We start from the raw sequence: 23,427 nt of genomic DNA, 5'->3' as shown, positions 1-23,427 counted from the left end.
TATTTTTTGAATTAATCATGTAAAAATAACAAAGTAAAACTTAATGGAAATGGGTGGAGAGCGAAGTAGGATGATCAGGTACAAACTCAAAATTTGAAGAATAGATTTGGATAAATAAATGCAATAGTAGTTCGACAATAATAATTATAATATACGATCTAAAAAATAAATAATAAAACAATTAAAAATCAATTATTTGTAACTCCCCCGAGAATCAGGTCTTACCATAAATAAAATAAAAACACATTTACTATTATACCCTTAACATCAATTAAACAAGAAGCACTTCTGAAATGAACCTAATCCTATATATATATATATACATTTATATTTATATATAATAGAATTGCCTTGTAGTGATAAAAGATGATAGAGGTGAGAGCTCATTTTTACCCCCAAAAAATATTAATTGAATACGCAAAATTTAACTCTTAATCATCTTTATAGATGACAACACCCAAAACATTACAAATAATTTCCCATTTTACAATTCAACCAACAAGATTACCACAATCAAAATTAGCCATTTTAAGGAAAGCCCTAGGTGTGTAGCTAGAAAACCATATTTTCCTCAAGATGATCATCAATTATCCCTTGCTCTGTTGCATAAACCCTATACAATATGCAACACTAACAAGACTAAAACTCCTCCATCTCCTTTCTTTTCCATACTTCTCCAAACCCTTTTTAATACTCTCAAATTCATCATCTTCGCTATTCAGTTACTTCAAAAACACTTCCCCGAGGCACCTACCGAGAACTACCGAGTCTTCTAACGATGAACAACCACCTTGACCAATGTCTGGAGTCATGGGATGAAGTGCGTCCCTGGCTACACAAACGTTATCTTTCACTATATTACCAAATAAGACATTCCATGGCAATCTAAACTTCAATGGTGCATAGGATATGCTACTTGATTCCGTTTTTTCCACCATGTCTTGTGCTTCTTGAGGCATCTTCTTGATACGACTCAATACAAATTGCTTCATTTTTACCGGGTTTACTTGCCAATCTTCTTCATCTACAAGAATCATAACATATATTATAATTGTTGACTTTAAATATTATAAAGTGAAAAGTTTTCTTCTTCTCTAGAGTTGATGTTGGTATATTTAATCCCGATTCATTAAAGATAAAACTGAGGAGTGGCTAGGTCTATCTCAAGGGAAGGATAAGGAGGAGATCAAATTCAAATATATTATTATTTAAGTTTTATTTATTTAAAGTTTATGTTTATATTTATTATTTTCCTATTTCTAGTCAAATTGTGATTGTTATGCCTATAAATACTTTTGAAGTTTTCTTTTTATAATAATATGAGAAGTTGAAAAACCCCAGCTAATCCTTCCATCCGATTTCAACACAATATTGAAAGCATCACCACAACATTTAATATTATTTGATACAATCTCCACTACAAGTTCAATTCATCCAGAAGCAATTTTACTCCACCGTGGACATCAATTCCGGTTCTGTATTCATTATTCAAGAACACAATTTAGTGTTAAGGCTCAAATCCAATTTGTTTTCTCCAACAATTGGTATCAAAAACAAATTACAACATATGGGTTGTAATTATGGAATCAATCCTTGATGCTCAAGGATTATGGGAGGTGGTGAAAGAAGAAGTCGTAGACGAGAGAAAGAACAAGATGGCTAGGGCTATTGTTTTTCAAGCCTTACCAGAAAACTTTTTGATGCAAGTTGCAAGAACCCGCAATGCTTAGGAAATTTAGGAATCACTACGGATAAGATTCCTTGGGGCTTATCGTGCGTAACAAGCTCGCTTACGATCATTAAAGCGGAATTTTAATCAATTGAAGATGGGTGAAAAATAATCCATTGAAGACTTTGCCGGGAAGATAACGAAATACGCCTCGCAATTTGATAGTTTGGGTAGTCCGATGGAAGATCATGAACTCGTGAAAAAACTGCTCGATAGCGTCTGGACTGTTTTATTGCTATTGTAGAAACTATCGAACAGTGGGCCGGTCTTAACACTTTGATTTTGAAGATTGTATAGCCAGGTTAAAGGCTTTTGAAGAGAGGATCAAAGGTAAGGAATCAATGACCGAATTGGGAAAATTATTGTATTCTAAAAACGATAATCAAGAAAAAGGACACCAATCATGACCGAAAAAATTATGCTCGGGGTCGTGGATCCCGTTATGACCAATGGGGCCGTGGAAGAGGTTCGAGTAGAGGGCGAGGTCGGTTCAATCAGAACTTTGATAATCAAAGAGCTGGTAACCAACCGAACCCAAACAACCAAGACAGAGACGGTAATCATGGTAATAATCAAAATAATCAAAATCAAGGCAGAGATAAAAGTGGTGTTCGGTGTTAAAATTGTAATGTTTTGGGCCACTTTGCATGGGAAAATTCAAGACCACCGACTCAAGAAGCAAATCTGAACCAAGCCACGGCCAATCCGCCAACGCTTATGATGGCCTCAGTTGAAGTTGATAAAGAACAAGTTATGTTGAATGAGGAGAAAGTTCATCCAATCCGTTATGCAAACGACTCGGTAAGCGATGCAATTTTGTAACATCCTAAAATTTTAATTATAAATAAAGAAAGTTATGTTTAGTGATTTCACGTTGTTAATTATTTAATGTCGAGTAAGGAGGGAGTTGGGCTTAGATTGCGTAAGATGGGTTAAATGAGAATGGGCCTCGGGTCCGTGGCTTAGAGGGATATAAATATCCCATCCCAAACCCAATCTTTCATTTCCACCTTCTTTCTTCACACACTCAAAACACACACATTCTAACCGATCAAGATTCGAAGCCGAGACCCGAGATTTTGTTGATAGATCTGAGTTGGTAAGGTAAGAACAAATCCACCAAAGCTAATATTACTGAAAATGGTTAGGATTGGATGGGTTAACCGGACCCGAAACCTAAACTGCCCAAATCGGACCCCTAAAACGTCGATTTTAGGCCGATTTGATGGTTGGGATTTGTAGGCGCCGATCATACGATTCCGTGGGTACCAAAATCGAGTTATTTGGCTAAGAAACGAAGGATTTATGGGCAAACAGATCTGCAGCGCGATAACTTCGCCTGCAAGATTAAGTTCGCCTGATGAACTTCGCCTTCAAGCGTAACTTCGCCTTCAAGCGTAACTTCGCCTAAGGTTTAACTTCGCCTGAAGCCAAGTTCGTCTAAGGATAACTTCGCCTACGGCCAACTTCGCCTAAGGTTTAACTTCGCCTGAAGCCAAGTTCGCCTAAGGTTTAACTTCGCCTGAAGCCAAGTTCGCCTAAGGTTTAACTTCGCCTGAAGCCAAGTTCGCCTAAGGTTTAACTTCGCCTGAAGCCAAGTTCGCCCGAGGTTTAACTTCGCCTGAAGTGAAGTTCGTTTAGAAAATAAATTAAAAACCTAATGGAAAATGTGTTAAGGCAGTTATCGAAAATAAAATTTTTCCAAGCTGACCTGGCAGCTTAACCCCAGCCAGGGGCTCTGCCCCTTGGACCCCGCTAGGGGCTGCCGCCCCTAGAACCCCGCTGCCAGGGGCGCTGCCCCCGGACCCCCGTTCGTGGTGGGTCATATATAGATAGAAATACAAAACGAGTAGTAGTAGTTAATTGATATGTGTAAATATTATACAGTTAGCCGAGCCCAATTAAAGAAAGGAATTACGATCAACGGCGAGCGTAACAGGATCCAGGTGAGTTTCTAGCCCCATTCCTTGTTATGTTTTCGGGGCTGTGTGCATACTTGATGTGTTGTTAATACATTTATCCTAAGTGATAAGTGTATGCCATATGTGATATATGTGATATGTATGAATGATTGCTTGATGGTACGTGAACGATCTTCGGATCTTGCACGTACTGTCAGGTTGTAACGTTATAAATATGGTAAGTATGATATGTATGTTTATGTGTATGAACGTAATAAAGTTAATAAAAGAAGGAAATGACGGTTGTATGGTTGTATGGTTATGAAAAGGGTACCGAGCCCTAATAATACTCGAGGTATGATGTATGGTTGTATGGTAACGAAGAGGGAATCGAACCCTACTAATATTCGAAAACAAGGGACCAGACCCTTATAATATCTGTGATGTTAGGGACCAGACCCTTATAATATCTGTGATGTTAGGGACCAGACCCTTACAATATCTGTGAGGATAGGGACCAGACCCTCATAATATCTGTGATGTTAGGGACCAGACCCTTATAATATCTGTGATGTTAGGGACCAGACCCTTATAATATCTGTGAGGTTATAGGGCGAAAGGCTCTTTAAAACGTATGATTATGAATGTAAAGAAAGTATGTAAGTAAGAAAGAAAGTATGTAAGTAAGAATGAAGGTATGAGTACTTATGTGTGTATGAAAGAAAGTTATGAGGTTAAGTACGTATGTATGTAATAAGGTATTGTATGGTATTGTATGATTAACTAGAACTCACTCAGCGTAGCTGACTTTTAGTATGCACGCAGGTGAGTATGATGAGACAGCTGGCTTGAGTGGAGGACACATGGCAGAAGACTAAAGCCTGGCATCTGAAGATCTGATATGTTTTATAAGTTATGTTTTGATTTTGAAAGACAAGAGGAATGTTTTAAGACATGATTATGAATTGATATGTAATGTTTTATGAAAGTTTTATATTCCGCGTAAAGTTTTTAATTAACTCTGATATTTAGAACTGTGTTTATGAGTAAATCCAACACGAAAGTAGGGTTACCGGTGACGGGGCCTTACAAATTTGGTATTTATATAATGGGGCATCTAATTACATGACCGAATGTGAAGCTCACTTTGCCCAAATTAATTATCGAGTGAACGGTTTGGTGAAATTTGGAGGCGGGTCCAAAGTAAATATTAAAGGGAGAGGTTCAATTATTTTCGATTACAAGAATGGTGAGCAGCGGGTTATGAATGACGTTTATTACATACCCGACTTATGTAGCAACATATTGAGCATCGGTCAATTAACCGAAGAAGGGTGTAAGGTTTGGATAGCAAACGACCACATGTGGTTATATGAGGAAGAATATCTCTTGCTAATGAGAGTCCCAAGAAGTCCAAACTGTCTTTATAAGATCGAGCTCAGAATTGGAACTCCGGTATGTCTTTTAGTTTCAATAAAAGACCAAGGATGGCTATGGCACGCTAGACTTGGTCACGTTAATTTTAAAACTTAACTAATATGAAGTCTAAAAATATATTGCATGGTGATATTCAAACTTTGCATGGTGAGCATGTTTGCAATGCATGTATGCTAGGCAAACATAGTAGAAACCTGTTTCCTAAAACCACCATGTTCCGTGCCACGAGGCCATTCGAGTTGGTTCACATCGATTCATGTGGACCAATCTTACCTTCTACTTTGGGAGGAAATCGGTATTTTATGCTTCTTATAGATGCTCATACGAGGTACATGTGGGTTTATACTATTAAAAATAAGAATGACGCTTTGGGTATTTTCAAAAAGTTTAAACAGGAAGTGGAGTTAGAGCATTCGTTAAAGGTTAAAGCTCTAAGAAGCGATCGAGGTTGCGAGTTTCTCAACAAACATTTTACCGAATATTGTGATCAAGAAGGAATAAAAAGGATGTTTACAACTCCTTACTCTCCTCAACAAAACGGTGTAGTCGAAAGGCTAAACCGAATGGTCCTAAATGCAACAAGAAGTATGATGAAATCTATGGACCTTCCACAAAACTTATGGGGAGAAACGGTGAGACACTCTTTTTACATGTTGAATCGGGTACCTACTAAAGCATTGAAGACGGTAACCCCCTATGAAGCCTTAAAGGGCCGAAAGCCTAAAATAACACACTTAAGAGTGTTTGGGTGTTTAACGTACATGAAAATACCCACCGTCAACCTACAAAAATTAGATAACCGAAGCATGGAGGTTGTACATCTCGGAACCGAACTCGGATCAAAAGCTTACCGATTATACGACCCGGCCCAAAACCGTATTTATGTGAATCGGGATATCTGTTTTGAAGAAAGCCAAAAGTTTGATTGGTCTCGACATACCGACTCGCGTCAAGTCGGAACCAGACCTGAATGGGCTGAATTTGTAATCGAGCCGGTCCGAGAAGAAATTCAACAAGAAATTCCAGTCGAAAACGAAGACCCAACAGACCTTAACGGGTCTGAATTTGAAGACCAACCGAAAGGAAATCCCGAACCTGATCTGCGAAGAACTGGTCGTCAATCGGTCCTTCCTATAAGGTTTGAAGATTATGTAATGTTTTGTGAAGGAGAATGTCTTTTCCTAGATGAAGAGCCAGCTACTTTTGAAGAGAAAGAATTTTAAAAAATGGAGAGAAGCAATGAGATCCGAATTAGTCTCAATTGAACAAAACAATACGTGGGACTTATGTAACCTACCACTGGGTCACAAGGCAATCGGTTTGAAGTGGGTGTTTAAAACCAAACGTGATGCAGACGGGTCAATAACAAAGTACAAAGCAAGATTAGTCGCAAAGGGGTACGTGCAAGAGCACGGGGTAGACTTTGATGAGCTTTTTGCCCCGGTGGCGAGAATGGAAACCGTACGTTTGATTTTAGCAATTGCAGCGAATTATGGTTGGTTCGTTTACCATTTGGACGTTAAATCGGCGTTCTTAAATGGCGAGTTGAAGGAAGAAGTATATGTGAAGCAACCTGATGGTTTTGAAGTTCCCGGGAAACACGGTATAGTTTATAAGTTACGAAAGGCTTTATATGGTCTTCGCCAAGCCCCATGAGCTTGGAACGAAAAACTCGACAAAACGTTAAAAGGTTTGGATTTTATTCGATGTCCTAGAGAACCGGCAGTGTACAAGCAGAATACGAGAACCAACATTCTCATTGTTGGTGTATATGTTGATGATCTTATCATGACTGGGTCGAGTCAAGCCGAGATTGACAAATTCAAAAGTCAAATGAAGAATGAGTTCGAGATGCAAGATCTGGAATGCTTTCTTACTATTTGGCCATTGAAGTAACACAGAAGAAGCATGAGATAAAGTTGAGACAAGAAGCTTATGCTAATAAAATTTTAATGAGTGCAGGTTTAAGCGAGTGCAATCCAACTCGATTTTCTATGGAACATCGGTTGGAAGTGACGAAAGATGAAGAAGGAGAACCTGTTGATGCAACTAAATATCGAAGAATAATTGGTAGCTTAAGGTACTTAACACACACGAGGCCCAATTTGAGTTACTCAGTTGGAGTTGCTAGTAGGTTCATGCAAGAACCGAAACAATCGCATATGCAGATTCTAAAGTATATATTATGATATGTACAAGGCACGACTAGATATGGTTTAACGTATGGTCCGGTAGTAGAGAGTTGATTGGTTTTTGTGATAGTAGTTATGTATGGATCAAACGGATGGACAAGATACCAACGTAATGGCATTTTATTATGGTGGTGCATTGATCTCATGGCTCTCACAAAAGCAACAAACTGTAGCCTTGTCGTCGTGTGAATCTAAGTATATGGCAGCAGCAACCGCGGTTTGTCAAGCTATATGGTTAAGGGGATTGTTAAGCGAGTTGACTGGGCATGAAGAAAAGATGGTGACGTTACATGTGGAAAATAGATCCGCTATTAATTTGATGAAGAATCCCGTGTCTCATGGGAGAAGTAAGCATATCAATATCAGATTTCATTTCATTCGTGAATGTATTAAACGTGGTGAAAGCACATTAGTGGAGAGAAACAAAAGGCTGATACTTTAACAAAAGCGCTACCGAAGTTAAAGTTTAAAGAGATAAGGAAATTGCTTGGGATTGAATATCTAAAAGGAACGAATCAAGATTAAGGGGGTAAATGATATAGTTAATCCTGATTCGTTAAAGATAAAACCGAGGGGTGGCTAGGTCGATCTCAAGGGGAGGATAAGGAGGAGATCAAATTCAAATCTAACTAATATATTAAAGCAACACAATTTTGTCCACATGTCCTTCACCTAGGTTGTCTACATAGGCTTCCATGTCATCAACCTTCCATAAATCTATTTTCTACATATTCACAATAAAATTTTAATCAATGATATTAACTTTTATATTTTTGTAACTTATTAATGTAATTATGATATTAATTATTCTAATTATTGTTAGAATTAAAAAAAAACTTATTAAATTTACTAGGTTTAAATTGTTCATCGTTTCTTCTTTAAAAGGCGCATGCTTCGTTCAAAAATCATAACGCTCCCCATCGTTTGTAACCAGATTCTTCGCCTCTTCTATAACCGGTTCTTCATGATTTGTCGGTTTCATAATCCAAACAACATCAAATATGTTCATCGTTTGCAATTATCAGGTATGATTTATATTTTAGTGTTTAATCGATTTTTGTAAAGAACAACATCTAACTAATATATTAAAACAACACAACTTTGTCCATATGTCCTTCACCTAGCTTGTCCACATAGGCTTCCATGTCATCAACCTTATTTACTGAATTATTTATTTATAAAGTATTTTCTTTTTATGTTATATACATAGTTTAACATCTTTTGTAATATCTTATGGTAAAAAACTTATGTCAAATATTTGTGTTGATTAAATATGTTTTTTTACATTTTATATTGTTTCTTGATATGTTTTCCACCTGTGGGTAACACGGGTTATTATCCTAGTATATTATTATTAAATATGTTTTTTTACATTTTATATTGTTTCTTGATATGTTTTCCACCTGTGTGTAACACGGGTTATTATCCTAGTATATTATTATTAAGTTTTATTAATTTAAAGTTTATGTTTATCTTTATTAGTTTCCTATTTCTAGTCAAATTGTGATTGTTAGGCCTATAAATACTTTTGAAGTTTTCTTTTTATAATATGAGAAGTTTAAAAAAAACCAGCTAATCCTTCCATCCGATTTCAACACAATATTGAATGCATCACCACAACATTTAATATTATTTGATACAATCTCCACTACAAGTTCAATTCATCCAGAAGCAATTTTACTCCACCATGGACGTCAATTCTGGTTCCGTATTCATTATTCAAGAACAAAATTTAGTGTTAAGGTTCAAATCCAATTTGTTTCTCCAATAGATGTTCAATAAGGTATGGGGTCAAGCAAACCCCCATAATTTTTTATTGTTGGCCCCAAAATTATTGAACATCGACCCTAGAGAAAAAGAAAACTTAGTTTGCTACTGATAAGGTAGGTTCGGTTATAGACTATAATGGAAATATAACAAATGTATCGACTTTAATATTTTTATAAGTGTTCTTTAGTTATAAATGGTTTGGTTAATTTGGTAGCCGGAAAAGATGGTTCGGTTAATCACCCGTTAACACCTAGCTTTGGATGTGAGTATATTCATGATAATGATCAGTTATATCTATGGCCAACTAAATAATTAACAATTCTTTTAATTTAATTTACAAATGGGGCTAAAGGACAACCAATATATTATTTTTAAAATTTTATAACATAATGTTTAGACCTATTATTATTTATTAAAATTTAAAAATATAAATGTTGGCTTTAATGACGTTTCGGTTAATTTGGTTATTTAAACAGGTATAACTATATCCTAAACCTAACAACTGGTAATCAACAAAATTATAATCAAGACACTTGTTGGTTATTTTAGTGTTATTAGATTAACTTGTCGATCGAGAAAATAACGTTAGATATTAAATGAGTTAGGTGACGCGGGAGTGCGGGCTCGATTTAATTGGAATATATACTTGGGTGTAAGTAATTTACTCGGGCTTAAGGCTAATATTAGATGGGCTTATAATTATTTTGTTTGGGCTCATGTGGGAATCAATAAAAAGATGTTAATCAGATATTTTTCTTGGCAGTTTTTCAATGATCTCTCATCGACACATAAATAGGGAGAACAATGGTTACTGGTTTCTCTCTAGATCTTCATCGGTAACAATAATAATTCAATTCCATGTACAGAAATTCTCTGTCTTAACCGATAAATGATTGTGTGTAACCCACAAATATGTTTATCTGATAGTGATTACACGATTCAGAGATTAATCCAGGTTGCAATTTCTTCATCTACAATGGCATACAAGATTATCAGGTTTGTTTATTTGTTTAATTGATTGATTTTGGGTTATAGACTACCCAAATTATACAAAAAAGATAAACCTATTGGGTTCAATTTGGTTATTAATGAACAATTCTGGGGTTAATATGTCTGGTTCGATTGGAAATTTTTGAAACCCTAATTTTGCGTTTACTGATTATATTTAATGATGAAGAATATATAAAAGATGAAAGGGTTTTTTGAATTCCGAAGATAACTGCTGAATTAAATGAAAACTGTATGTCACGTTTGGGTGGTTCTAATGGGTTGTTTCTAGAAGAAACAAAGATATATACATATGGTTCTCTTTTGGTATTATGAGGCATTCTATGAACAAGAATATTTGCACTCTCAAAAATAAAGAACAATTTATTTACCCTACAAGTAAGTTCTAATTCTTTTTTATTATATGAAACTTGATTGATCGAATTAGACTAGGGTTATGTGAAATTGATTTGCAATCATGGATGGCACAATAAGAATTTATTCATAGGATTAGAATTAGTGGATTGAATAAAGTGCCTGGAAATTATAATTCAAAGTGCATTCTTTGATAAGCATGAGTAATTAAAATAGAAAAGAAAACATTGGATATGATATGATGAAAATATGAATTGTCTGATATTATGTTTTGATAGAAGAAAGGAATGGATGTAATGCTTTTTTGATAAGCATGAGTAATTAAAATAGAAAAGAAAACATTGGATATGATATGATGAAAATATGAATTGTCTGATATTATGTTTTGATAGAAGAAAGGAATGGATGTAATGCTTTTTCCTTTACACATAAACACGCTGAGAAGAAAGTTTAGCTAGACTTCTTTCTTGATAAGTTTTGATAAGTTTTCTTTTCTTTAAACAAAAGAATATGTCAAAGCGTATGTTTTGGATTTTACTGAATAACTCAATAAAGAAAACGCCAAAATCATATTAATATTCTGGAAAATTATTAGATGTGTTCTTTTGTGGGACATCTTAAATTTTGTAAAACACAAAAACTGGATTTAAGTCAAAGAAACAATGTTTATTTTATAGTTTGAATGAAATAGAAATATTGTTAAAATATTTATTCGTATGGTACACACATGGGTTGATGGGCTACGAGCCCATTAGAGGTATACAAGTCAAGAAACCCTTTGGGGTGTGAAATAAATGAAACCCGGGTTTCGGGTTAGTTATTGGACTTAAAAAGGTCAATGATTTTTTAAAAATAATTCGGTGAAGAATTATTTGTGGTTTATTTCTTATTCCTATTATGTACAGGATGATATGCTTGCATGGTGGGTAGACTCTGGTTGATACGAGTCAAGTATGCAAGAATCTAAAATGGTTTGAAGAAATTAAACCGGTTGAAGATGGATCTGTACTTAGGATGGGAAATGTAAAAGTTAGACTTGTATTTACTCCTGTAAAACATTTGTTTTGGATTGTTTGTTGTATGTTCCAAGGAGTTGAAAGAGTCTCATGTATGGGATTTTGTTTTAACTACCTATGGTTTTAAGCAGGTCAATGAGTTAGATAAGTTTATCTTATCTCAACATGAAATCTTTTGAATTTGGATATATATGTGATGAAGTTTTTAAACATAATATTAATGTCCCGTTTGCTATTGAATTTGTTTATATGCTATCATCATTTCATAGCAGGGTAGATTATGCTTAAATATTGTGACATGCCAAGTTAGGTTATGTGAATTATTTTAGAATGAAAGAGATTTCTAAAATGAATTTAATGCCGGTTTTGATATGCCATACATGCGAATTACCTCGTTCATTTAGACTTATGGGATTTTCATAGCATGCCTACACTAGGTAAATAAGAAATTATTGTTTTCTAATTTTGTAATGAAGTATATGGGGGAGGTATATGTGATACTTTGTATAAGGATTAAAAGGAGTATTCTGATACAAGTTATATAACTAAGTGGATGTGTATTCTCTATTTAGGGGAGGTTTCATTTCTTAGGTAATTAATGAATGGATTTGCATCATTTGACAATAGAATGTGAGTTTCTAGCATTTGCAAACTGATAAAAGTGGTTGAATGGCTAAGAAACTGTTATTATAAAATTCTGTTGTGGTCAAACTGATATCATCAAAATCTATCAGGTGGGATAGTGTTGACTAAAGGTAATAGTCAGATGTATAATGAAAGGTCTAGACGGTTATATATTGAACATATGAGCTCATTATGCAAGGTGTGATATCAGTTGAGTTTGTAATATATGAGTATAATTTGGCTGATGATCTAACTAAAGAGTTAGGAAGAGATCTCGTGAACATATCAGTCATGGGGATGGGTTTAAAGTCCATTTTAATATCTTATGTCAAGACACCCAATTCCCATCTAATACAACGTTAGATGCTGAATTCAATGTGGCAAGCTTGTTATAACGATATTGGAACACATTATTATAATCATCCCAAGGTATGTGTTCGGACCGCAAGATAAAGTAGGTTGAAGTATAGCTTCTTAATAGTTCATTGACAAATTGCAGTGCGGGTGCGAGAATAATGAACTACCTATAAGAATATGAAGTTTAGCCACTTCAAAAAGCTTTGGACTTGAGCTTTGATATATTCTTTGAAGGATTGGGACACAGGCTAGTAAAATATAGTGTCAAGGGGAATTTGGATTTGAAACGCATGTGTATTTACCTATAAGTATTAAAAATGGATAACTTGGGTTCAATCCATAGCGACACCCAAGATATTCTAATATTTGTAACGTGTAAATACTAAGATGAAAATTCAATCCATAGGACATTTTCATTTATGCATAGTGTTTGTGTTTATGTGAGGATGGTTAAGTTAATCATAGATATCACTAAAATAGGGGAGGATTGTTGGTTATTTTAGTGTTATTGGATTAACTTGTCGATCGAGAAAATAACGTTAGATATTAAACGAGTTAGGTGACGCGGGAGTGCGGGCTTGATTTAATTCTAATGTTATTTGGGCTTTATAATTGGAATATATACTTGGGTTTAAGTAAGTAATTTACTCGGGCTTAAGGCTAATATTAGATGGGCTTATAATTATTTTGTTTGGGCTCATATGGGAATCAATAAAAAGATGTTAATCAGAGATTTTCCCTGGCAGTTTTTCAATGATCTCTCATCGACAAATAGATAGAGAGAACAATGGTTACTGGTTTCTCTCTAGATCTTCATCAATAACAATAATAATTCAATTCCATGTACAGAAATTCCCTGCCTTATCCGATAAATCATTGTGTGTAACCCACAAATAGGTTTATCTGATAGTGATTACACGATTCAGAGATTAATCCAGGTTGCAATTTCTTCATCTACAATGGCATACAAGATTACCAAGTTGGTTTATTTGTTTAATTGATTGATTTTGGGTTATAGACTACCCAAATTATACAACAACACTGACTTTTTACAGTTTGGACTATTTGATTTCTTACTCAGTTTGCTTATTTTGATTTACTCTTTGATATGATTTAGTTATTGGGTATTTAAATTTTGACTTGATTTAATCTTGAAATGATTTGGTTATTCGGTTTTATGCTCACCACTACCCCTACGTATGTTTTGTATACAAAGATAGACAAATTTAAACGGCTTACAAGATGGAACTTGAGATGGGGTGAATGTGCAAAACCAATACACACTCTTGTCATCAACCGGACGATAACCAAAGCGCACTCCACCTCCAAAGTTCACATGGAACATCGGATCAAAACCCGAGCCATCTGGGAACTCCACTAGACCACGTATAGCTGATCTTCCAACACTTACAGGTGTCCCGAGACCCAGCCATTTTGCCACCACCGAGTTAACTCCATCACATCCTATCAACACCTACATTGATCCAAATATAACTTGTATAAGAAAGAATATGTAGCGCAATAGTTTTGACAAACCCGAACCAACATTGAACCAAGCATACCTTGGTTTTAAGAATAGACCCATCGGCTAGGTGCACCAGCTTAAAGCAGCCGAGTTCATTAATGGCTACAACCTTTGAAGAGTACCTAATGGTGCCTGGTGGCAGCTCGGTCACCATTGTCTCTAGTAAATCCTTCCTCCTAACGCATCGACTTTCATAACCCTCACAAACGAAACACAAATTATATTTGTTAATTTAACAACTATGAAAACAACCATTTGTGACCGTTATCAAAAGTACGTTATTTTGTGACCGTTATCGCAGTAATGTTTGAATTTTGGCATAAAATACCCAATCAGTTTAAGTTACAACATAAAACAAATATTAAAAAATAAGTATAAAATTAAGCAGGTGAACCCGTAAACCAGTCGGTCGGACTCAAACAAGACTCATTTAGCAAAACATGTTCGACGGTAATTGTTCTGTACCCATTTAAACAAACTCAAACTTGCAAATTTCGTGTTAAGCTCGTGACGTGTTATTTTATCAATCTTTTAGAATAAGCGTGACTTACAATTTTCCGTCTTTATCAAGTGCTTGCTCTGAAGTAAATTGACCCGTATCAGGAGACGCGATCTTGAATCTGCAAACACAAAAGTAATATCAAATTCTGATTTTAAACTGCTAAAACGATGTAACTAATACTTTTTATCAAATCACAATTTTACCCTTTCATCTGGGTTGATTTTAGTTTTAAGACATTCCCAATTCCTACAGCATCCAACGCTCTCCAAGCATTGGTCCATAGTGTAAGGGCAAATCCGGTAATCCTCAAACTGTCTGATGACTCCAACACCAAACTCCTCAATCCTAACCTTAAAAAACATAAAGATCGAACCAAAAGCACATCACGTCTGTCACAACTTGTAAGCTGTTAATCGGGTCATCCCGTTCGGGTTTCGGGTTAATAAGGTCAGGTTAGTCGGTAAAACCCACCACCAATCCCAGTGCCGGCCTGAGAATTCATGTGCCCTGGCTGAGTTGGAAAAAATATGCCCCTTAGGACTTAACGTACTAAATAATGTAAACCAATTTTTTTAAACAACGATTAAAGTTATAGCAATAAACATAACAATTAGCAAAATTATGGTATTATAAAGAGTTTATAACGGTAGTGGCCTAGTGGGTAGTGGGCTTATATAAGTGTTCACATATTCTAAAAGTATATTTATATTATTGGGAACTTTTTAAAATTTTTGTTCCCTGGAAAAGACGTGCGCTAGCCAGATGCCCACATTGCCCCTTGAAGCCCCCAATGACCAACCCGACCCTATTAGTTTCGGATTTTCTGGTTAATAGCGTCGGGTTAGTTGGGGTTCTTATGAAGAATACCTGTGAAGGGATAAGGCGGTAGTAAGTCCAGCTAATCCAACACCAACAATTAGTATATCTACATCTTCTTCATAATTCATCTTAAGTTATATGTGATTTTTGGAGTTTGTATTTCTGAATGTGTAGATATTATGTGTTGCTACTAGATTATATAATACTAGAGTACTAGAAGAGGTGGCCAGGTCCAACACGGGTACACAAAAGCGGCTGCCTCACTCCATCAAATGTGTGACTCCAAGGCAACTAAGGTGCTTTTTTTAAGATAATAATAATAATACAAATAAAGAGGGCCCGAAAAATGCATATTATAGCTTTCGTTATTTTGTTTTTTATTGAAATGAAAGTTCTGTATTTCATTAGTTAAGTAATATATATTGATTAGGGACAGGCAAGTAAATCAATGAAATCATATATGGATTAGTGGAAGTGTGGTGGAAATGTGAAAAAAATGTAGTAATTATTAGTTTAATTTTGAACAACTTTCTTGGTTAAACTTTTTTTTTTTTTTTGAACGTGGGTGACTCAAAACTCTTTACTACAGTTTTTGTTTGACGAGCATGAAACTTGAACTACAACCCCTTAGAAACTGTGTGTTATCACTGAAAGCATTCGTGATATTGTGAAATGGAAGATGAGGCCATGTATGCATGAGCTGGTTGTGACCCAAGGATGCTTAACGCGCCAAATGGAGTGGGCTGCCGGTGTGATCTTTTCAGCGGTTTGGTTAAGTCTACGGAGTAGGAGGCGGATAAACCTACGGTGAGAAAATGGCCCAATCAGGCCCACACGAAAAGTTAGACTGGTAGGAACCTGTAGGCTGGTAAGAGTGGGCCGTGGCCTCTCTACGACCTTAAATGGACATCTCGTGCCCACAGCCACACGCCCACACTAAGATTGCTGGGAGCGGCCTGGTCTGGTGTCAAGTCCCAGATCGATAATCAAACATGAACTAAACGAATAACTCTCGTTTATATTAATCAGAAAATATAACTCTAAAACTTATTACAACCTCAAACCCTAACTCGGTTTGACTCTTGATGAACCCTAACTCGGTTGCACCAAATTCACTTATTCTAATGTCTAACCATAACTCGGCTTATATAGACTAACCAAAATTGCTAGTCAAGACATTACCAAATATAATAAACCCTAATAATTCTTGGGCTGAGCTTTACACTTGGGCCAAACAACAATGGTGCCAACAATCACCCCCTCAATTGTTGTATCCGACTCACCCAACTCACCCCCTAATTTCCTACTCGAAATTGGCGGATCTTCAACTTCACGCTTGTCATCATTCTCTTGATTCTCCCGAAGCTTTTCTTGATCTCTTGCAATGTTCTTTGGGCTCCACTTAGCTTGAAGTAACACTTTCTTCGTATGATCATTAGACGCCTTCCCTTGGGCTTGAATCACTTCCTTGACCATGCATTTAGTTTCTTGAACACTCTTCTTTGGACTTTGAATTTTGGAACTTGGATCTATGATTGGAATCTGACTCGTAATCGGCTTGTCTTCTTTCAGTCCAACACTTTGAAGATCCCGACCTGCAAAATTCTTCATTCCAACAATAGCTCGTTTACCGGGACTTGTTATCTTGAGGCTAATCTTGTACAATCGGTCATTGGTCCTTGTCACCTTCATCAAAAGCTTACCTGTATCATCTTTAATGGTTAGCAAATCATGCTTCATGTGAATCTCGCATCCACCTTCCGTTGCTTGACCAAGACTTATGATATTGCACTGTAGGCTCGGGATGTAGTAGACATCGGTCAACAGGCGCTGCTCCCCCGTTTTCCCTTCAATTAAGACTGACCCTTTCCCCCGAATATCAATACAAGATTCATCTCCGAACTTCACCGTTCTCGTTTCTTGTTCATTCAATTCATAAAAATACGCTTTATTACCCATCATGTGATTTGATGCTCCGTTGTCGAGATACCAAACATCTTTCTCCATTGACTCGGTTTCGAAACGCTTTGGAATCACACCGTCTTCATTCAGTAAAACTGTCTTTTGATTACCTTTAATCATAAACAAAGATGGATCAAAATCATCAACTTTGTTCAAATTAGATTCTTCTTTTTTCCTCATACGTTCCGGGCACATACTCGCAAAGTGACCAAACTCATCACAACGGTAACACTAAACCTATGATCTATCCTTTCTTCCTCTTTGACGATCATTCGTTCTTCATTGCCCCTTATGACTTGACCCTCGATCTTGACCACCTTCGGTTTTCGCAACCATCTTGGTCCTCATCGTCTCGGTCTTGACCTCTGGTTTCACAGCCTCTTCCATGTCCTTGTGAACTCGGCCAACCCTTACCTCGGCTACCAGACTGATCATACGACTTGCCTTTATAACTACTTTCTGATCTATTGAAAAGTAACTGGCCTTGCGAATTTGAAACGCGTTCTCTCCCTCTTAAACGTTCCTCAAATGCCTTAAGTCTTCCAATAGCATCTTCAAACATCAAACTATCAAGATCAACACTTTGCTCGATTGAGGCTACGAGTTGAAAGTACTTGTCTGGAAGCGCATCCAGCAACTTCTTCACCAAGATATCTTGCTCGAACACATGACCTAGACTCGTTGCCTTTTGAACTCGTCAACAGTCTCGTTTTCCGTCATCTTGAGTTTCTCAAATTCACTTTTCAACATTAGCAGTCGAGCCTTTTGAACTAGCTCGGCCCCAACATACCGTGCCTTCAAAGCCGTCCATATATCCTGGGCATTCTTGTATTGAGAAATCTGAAGAAGAATATCACCATCCACCACTTGAAACAAAAACGATCTTGCTGTTTTATTCTTCTTCGCATCAATAACCGCACCCTCTTCCGGTTGGACAACATCACATAGGTCTTAATTATCCAAAATTGCTTCCACCACAATCGCCCATGTGATGTAGTTTGCTCCATTCAACTTTGGAACTTGCAGTGAAATCCCCCCACTCGCTTTGGGTTGGATTACCGGTCTTTCTTCGTCACCTGCCATTGACGTCGAACCCTTTTGCTCCACTTCTTTGAAACAAATACAAGCCAATCAATTCCAAACAACTTTTCAAAACCAAATCCACTTGCCCACAAAATAAATCGAACCTTGGTTAAAACCTAACTCGTTTACCCCGCCTAAAAGACAAACTTCGAATCAAACGTCTTGTTCAACCCAAATAAAAACCCAATATAACCAATGCAAAAGAATTCAAGCTTGTTGAACCAAATTAATTATAAAAAATCAAAAGTATTATTTTCTTCTTTTGAATTTGTAACAATGTAGCACCAAATCAAGAATAAATTAACTTTTCCTTCCTGAATGGGACGTAGCCACGAAAGTTAAATAAACCACCACCTGCTTGTTTAATTTATTATATGTCAAATCGACAAAACTATTCTTTCACCTTGTTTTTCGTGAGACCCAACCAAAAAGACAAACAACCATCTTGTTCTCGTCTTCTTCGTTCAAACACGGTAACGACGATGAGAAAACAGCAATCGAACCTTTTTCCTTTTTCAATCGCAAATCGAAACTGGCACCAAAACCCCGGCGACGCGAGCGGCAACGGCGACAGCGACCGCGACCCTACGAACTTGGTCGTTGGTCACGGTTAATCCGGCGTACGTGGCGGCGGTTTTCTTCCCGTAGCTGCGGGCTCTTCTTCCGGCGGTGACAAAATCGATTTCTTGAACTTGGCTCTGATACCAATTCAAGTCCCAGATTAATCAAACATGAACTAAACGAATAACTCTCGTTTATATTAATCAGAAAATATAACTCTAAAAACTAATTACAACCTCAAACCCTAACTCGCTTTGACTCTTGATGAACCCTAACTCGGTTGCACCAAATTCACTTTTTCTAATGTCTAACCATAACTTGGCTTGTATAGGCTAGCCAAACTTGCTAGTCAAGACATTACCAAATATACTAAACCCTAATAATTCTTGGGCTGAGCTTTACACTTGGGCCAAACAACAATTGTGCCAACATGGTGTGCGGGACCGAGATGACAATGCTAGCTGTTGGTGGGTGTTGGGTGGTGACGACAAGGGTGCCGCCTAATGGATGAGTTTAGATCCGGACGTGTAAAATTCGGGTAACGAAGTAGATTGTTGAAGCATCATGGCTACACAGTCATAAGCATCATTAAGACCAGTTGGAGTACAAGTCGTTGATTTATCATTGGGGCACCCAGATTAGCCATCTTATTAGAGAGCGTCTTTAATGCTTAACCGTACGAAGACGGAAATCATCCAGTTTGGTAGAAGCAAATTTTATAGTCAAGATAAACTACCCGGGAGTTCTTGTTGTCTTTAAAAATGTTTTCAAATGAATCCCACAATAAAGTGTGAACAAACTACATCAAATCTAGCATGAAAATGATCATAAGGAATAAGAATCGAAGACAAGAATGCAACATAATGATTGTAAAGAAATGATGAGTAAAACTTTATTTTGGGGACGGGATGAACAATTCTGGAATAATCATGGGTCAGCTTCTATCCTAAATATGTGTGATACTAAATTGTAAGGAATATTTATACCACCCCTCAATTTGATCAATAGGCAACCAAAACACATTAACATTCTCCATTAGCATATGCAAATCACACGACAGCTTTAGTATTGAACATTAAGATTATTCCAACTTCTAGATAACATAAAAAGTTAACATTGTAGCAATTTCTGTTTTAGTGTTATTGGATTAACTTGTCGATCGAGGTAATAATGTTAGAAATTAAACGAGTTAGGTGGCGCGGGAGTGTGGGCTCAATTTAATCCTAAAGGTTATTTGGGCTTTATAATAACACTAGTTTGTTATTTATTTACTTGGGCTTAAGTGGTATATGGAATGGGCTTAATTAATATTTGGGCTCATGTGGGAATTGACTAGGGCTGTCACTTTTACCCGAAACCCAAAACCCAACCCGAAAAAAACCCGTACCCGAACCCAAACTAACCCGACCCGAAAAACCCGAACCTGAGAAAAACCTAACCCGAACCGAAGTAATTCGGGTTGGTTCTCGGGTTTGATTTATAACTTTCGGGTCAACCCGAAAAGCCCGAATAAACTTTTAGTTTTGAAATTAAATATAATTTTTAATGGACCAGAATATATTGTGTCCTTATTTACAATATTTTCTTTTAATGTTCCCTGATTGTAGGCATTGATTTAGCCTTTTCTTTCTTTTTATCTTTGACCCTTTTATGTATTGAGGGTCTTATTTTCTATGTATAATTACCAGAAAATGAATAATACCAATTGTGTGCCAATAATAGCAAAACTTTTTATGGCATTAGAGCGGTATTGAGATCCTGCTCAAAAACTCTATAAACAAACCATGGCCGGAAACGACGGTGACACCAAGACACCTATCACTAGTTCCGCTGCATTTCAAACATTTATTCCGTCTAAACCGAGAACCGATGATCTTGAAACGATGATGAGTCCTATACTAGGTTTGAACCATGAACAATACCAACAATTTTTACAGTTCTTCGGATGCAAAAGGAAGCAACTGAAGAAGCTGCTCCGTTTGCCAACATGGCAAGCAATGTTGATCGAGAAGGTAAGTGGGTCATCGACTCGGGTGCTACCGAGCATTTTACTTACAATAATTCTCTACTTAAAAACATAACCAAAAGAAATTATGAGTTTCCCGTCACTACATCAAATGGTGCGACGATATTGGTTGAGGGTCGCGGAGATTACACTTTACCAAATGGAATAACCATTAAGAATGTGCTACATGTTCCAGATTTTAAATGCAACTTGTTGTCGGTTAGTAAAATATCAAATGACTTACAATATGCTGTGACATTTTTCCCCACCTTTTGTGTCATGCAAGATTTGAGTTCGGCGGCATTGATTGGAGCGGGTGAGTGCAACAAAGGTCTATACAAGATGAGGATGAATGGAACCGAAAGACAAGCAATGATGACAACCACTAATACGTGGCATAAAAGACTAGGTCACACGTCTATTTCTAAACTTTCTAATGTTGATTTTATTAAGAACGTACCTTTAAACTCAAAGGGCGTTTGCGATACTTGCATCAAAGCAAAGTTTGCTAGACTACCCTTTCCGATTAGTACAACAAAAACTAGTGCATGTTTTGAGTTATTGCATTGTGATGTTTGGGGCCAATACCGAACACCATCTCTTACACAAGCAAGTCACTATCGTGGATGATTTTAGTTGAGCCGTTTGGGTTTTTCTCCTCAAACATAAATATGAAGCTAGCACTCGTTTAATTGACTTCCATAAAATGGTACAAGTGCAATTTGAAAAAAACGTCAAACGAATAAGATGTGATAATGGAGGGGAATTCACATTGAACAATATGCTCGATTTTTATGCTAGAGAGGGAATTTTGTTGGAGACAACATGTCCACATACACCACAACAAAATGGTGTAGTGGAACGAAAGCACCGACATCTTTTGGAGACGGCAAGGGCTTTAAAATTTGGTGCCAATCTTCCCACTAAATTTGGGGGGGGGGGGGGAGTGTGTTTTAACGCAACCCATATCATAAATCGGCTCCCGTCCGATGTGATAGATGGCAAAACACCTTATGAGTTGTTAAATAACAAGAGGCCCAATTATAAATACTTAAAGGTGTTTGGATGTCTTGCATATTATCGAAATACGGAAACAAAAGGAGATAATTTTGAAATGATGGGGAGGCCTGGCATGTTCATGGGTTATCCACCAGGCACAAAAGGTTACAAAATCTACGACTTACAACACAAGAAAATAGGTATCACTAGAGATGTGAAGTTTGTGGAATATATTTTTTCTTACACCAACTATGAGATCCCAAAGAATGAGGAAGAAATTTTTATTTGGCCAAGAACTTGTGAGAATGACCTTAATGTTATATCTCCACAATCTTTTGAAACTGGACAAATAAATGGATTACCAGATAATTGTGAATCTTTCGAAATTAACAAAAAACATGAGCAGAATGTTGTTGATGGATTTCCTTGCAAGATGAGCCCACATTTAAAGACACATCTGGGCCACAATCAGTTTGTCTTGAAAATATTGATGGTCCACAAAATGAAGCCCAAATAGGTGAAGAGCCCTCCTCACATGGCCCAATGGCAGAAGAACTTGGAGACATACCAAACCAATCTGAACGGCCTAAGAGAAACAAAAGTAAACCAGCCTACCTAAAAGATTATGACGTGAAGCTTCCCCCATCTTTAGACTTTGAGCGTTCATCCACTATCCCCGATCAAGAACCCTCAACGGTATACCCTTTAGCACATTTTGTTTCTTATGATAAATTTACTAACTCTCATAAAGCTTTTTTGGCGGCAATTACTTCCAATAATTAGCCCAAATATTTCGGCCAAGCAGTTCACAACCCTAAGTGGGTTGAAGCCATGAAAACTGAAATTCGAGCTCTTGAACAAAACGAGACTTGGACGTTGGAAGAATTACCTAAAGGGAAGCGTGCCATTGATTCAAAGTGGGTGTATAAAATAAAGTATAAACCAAGTGGAGGAATAGAACGATACAAAGCACGCCTCGTTGCGAAGGGGTTCACTCAAATGGAAGGTGTTGATTATCATGACACCTTTGCACCTGTTGCAAAGTTGGTTACTGTTCGAAGCCTCTTAGCCATTACTGTAAAAAGGAATGGCATGTTCATCAAATCGATGTGAACAATGCTTTTCTACATGGTGACTTGCATGAAGATATTTACATGAAGATACCTCAAGGGTTTGGAAAACAAAATGACAACCGTGTTTGCAAGCTCAAGAAATCTCTATACGGCCTTAAACAAGCATCGAGAAATTGGTATCAAAAATTTACCGCTTCTTTGCAAAGACTTGGTTTCAAACAATCAAAGGCGGACCACTCACTTTTTATGTTCAAGAAAGAAGGTGTTTTTGCTGCCGCTCTCATTTATGTGGATGATGTGGTCATCACTGGAAATGACATGAACAAAATAAAAGAGACCAAAGACTTTCTTGACAAGGAATTTAGCATTAAAGATCTCGGTCCTTTAAAATTCTTCCTTAGCATTTAAGTTGCTCGAACCAAAGATGGCATGGTTCTTAGCCAAAGAAAATACACGTTGGATATTTTGGAAGACACGGGTATGTTGGTCTGTCGGCCAAGTTTATTTCCC

The 23,427-nt window shown here is 36.8% G+C and overlaps 1 pseudogene across 1 annotated transcript; it reads right to left on the bottom strand.

Annotated features, from left to right (window-relative positions):
• Window positions 1–491: 491 nt before the first annotated feature.
• LOC143568751 (monooxygenase 2-like) lies at window positions 492–15,362 on the bottom strand (annotated as a pseudogene). Its single transcript, XR_013141620.1, has 6 exons — window positions 15,283–15,362; window positions 14,619–14,765; window positions 14,461–14,533; window positions 13,951–14,112; window positions 13,628–13,862; window positions 492–1,024 (listed from the first exon to the last, which is right to left on the bottom strand). The product of XR_013141620.1 is annotated as a monooxygenase 2-like (transcript).
• Window positions 15,363–23,427: the final 8,065 nt, after the last annotated feature.

This window comes from Bidens hawaiensis, unplaced genomic scaffold (assembly GCF_021521415.1).
Source record: "Bidens hawaiensis isolate Kalapana, Puna unplaced genomic scaffold, B.hawaiensis_p1.1 tig00024225_1, whole genome shotgun sequence".
Lineage (NCBI taxonomy): Eukaryota > Viridiplantae > Streptophyta > Magnoliopsida > Asterales > Asteraceae > Bidens > Bidens hawaiensis.
Note: the sequence above shows the minus strand (reverse complement) of the source record. Positions and strands in the feature narration are given on the sequence as shown.